Consider the following 2,296-nt stretch of genomic DNA (forward strand, 5'->3'; position numbering starts at 1 on the left):
ACAGTCCCTTCAAGTATCAAAGCTGGCTGCTATAAAAGTAGCATTGCTTCCTCTCAGCAGCGAGCCTCCCTCCCACTACAGTGGCTGCTGCAAGGGACACAGGCAGTGTGTGACAGTGGAAGCAGATGCGATGGGAAAAGAGCCAAACCTCCCCTTTGGTGACCCTGTCTTTGTCCAAGCCAAGTGACCACACAGTTGTAATTAAAGCCATCAGATGTGACAAAGCAGCAGCAGCAAAATCCAAGGTAATCTGCAGGTTAGAACCAGATGTTTCTGGTGCTGGGTCGGTTACACGGTTAGGAAGAAAAGGCTCCAAGAATGTTAGCCAACCTTGCTTTACAAGGATTATGCAGATTGTGACAGGCTTTCAAGTCAACATCCACTCATTTTAGTATTCTAGAGTGATGTGAAATTTGGTTTCAAAACCAGTTTCCTCAAACAGATCCTCAACAGGTCAGCATGGATCAAAAAGGAACACACTAAGCAGGTGGTCGTTCTGTGGCTCTCAAGAACATCATGCACGTTGGCGATGGCATTCTTCTAGAAAACACAGCTATAGTTAATGGAAGTGCACTGGAAATTTCTGCATTTCCGGCCCAATGTGGTCCTATCATTAACCAATTCACAAAATATCTGCTGCTCCTAATTTGGCATTGCTCAAAAGTTATGTTGGCTCTCACAAAGCCTATGTTGAGTCAATCAGAACTGTCAATACACAGCAAAGTCACACTGATGACAAGAGCAGAGCAATAGTACTTTTAGGAGAATAGTTTCATAAAACCACCACACCATCTCTAAACTGTCTTGTTCCTTCAGAATCCTACAAAATACTGCCAAAAGAGAAGTAGCATTAAAAATATGACCTCATTTTGGCCACAGCTTTGGCAGAAAATGCAAATGCGGATCATCTCCACAGCTGTGTTGGTTGTTCTGATCTTATCAAAGAATAATTTGTTACTGCAACATTGCAGTAAGTACTTGTTATGCTCCCATTCATGCATGGTGTGAAGAGATAGTGGAGCATCCGTATGTTTTCTTAAGAATTATCACTGGTTACTAAAGATCTTCTGGCAAATTTGATAGATACAGCCTGACGTTATTTGTAGCCTCCTGGTTTCTTTGCCCTATTCTGGCTCTGATAATTCCGCATTTTTGTAGAAAATATTCCTGCATTTTCTCCTGGATGTTCCATTCCTGCTGTACCCTATTATCTCTACTACATTTCATCATAAGAGCACTATCCTTTGTGAGAGTAATTAATATTAGTTTTCCTTATGTCACATTCTCCTCCCCTAAAAGCTAGGATTTGAGTATTATGAATCAGTAACAAAAATAAGTGTTTTCACTAATGCTTTTCAGAGTTCTTCCAGTGGAAAAGCTCATGGTTAGCTCTTGGGGAGCACTAGTGGTAAAGAGCCCCCTGTCACTACAGTATCTTTGCATAAAAGTTTGGTCACAATTGTGAATCAAATGGAGAAACAGAACCGCTTGAAAAGTAACGCAGAAAGGAAATCCATGACAATTTCCAGTCAAGTTCTTTACTTCGTTCTAGACACAAACACGAATTAAACTGCTATAAATACTTTGATACGTTGCTATTCAGGTATCAACTAAAAAATAAAATCCTTTTAACTGAGAGAAAAAATTGGGATGACTTACACAGTATTACTCCAAAGCGTTTTATTTCACTGAAAACGGTGTGCCGCAATCTTTTGCTGCAGCATAACAGGTTTTTTTTTTTTTAAATAGTCGCCGCATATTTATCAGCTAGTATTAAAAGCCTCGGATACACGAAAGGGTTGAGGCAAACACCTCTGGTTTCTGCTGTTCTGGAAATTTCACAGGTTTATACACAGGAAAGAAGAAACCACAGACCTCCACTGGAACGGGTTCGTTGAATCCCTAAATACCTCGGGATGCATTACCCGGAGAGGACCCGGGATATCACTTGTTCCGCTTTGGGAATGCGCGGGTGACCGCGTTCTGTGCCGAGTTCATTATGCCGGTGGGGAAGCGCCTCAGTTCAGCAGCGCCTCAGTTCAGCGGAGCCTCTTCTGCGGGCTCTTCCGTGAGCTCGGCTGGGGGCTGTGCGCCTGCAGCCCGGTGTCCACTCTCCCGCCCGGCGGCCCCGGTGGCTCCGCGCCGCCGCCATTTCCTGCGGCCACGGGGTGAGGTGAGGCGAGGTGAGCCGGGGTCAGAGAGGCGCGCACCCACCGCGCCTGCGCGGGACACGCGCCCTCCCCCGCCCCCCTGCGCACGCGTGGCGAGGGGCGCGCGCAGAGCGGGGAATCACCTC

This window comes from Parus major, chromosome 4 (genome assembly GCF_001522545.3).
Source record: "Parus major isolate Abel chromosome 4, Parus_major1.1, whole genome shotgun sequence".
Classification (NCBI taxonomy): Eukaryota; Metazoa; Chordata; class Aves; order Passeriformes; family Paridae; genus Parus; species Parus major.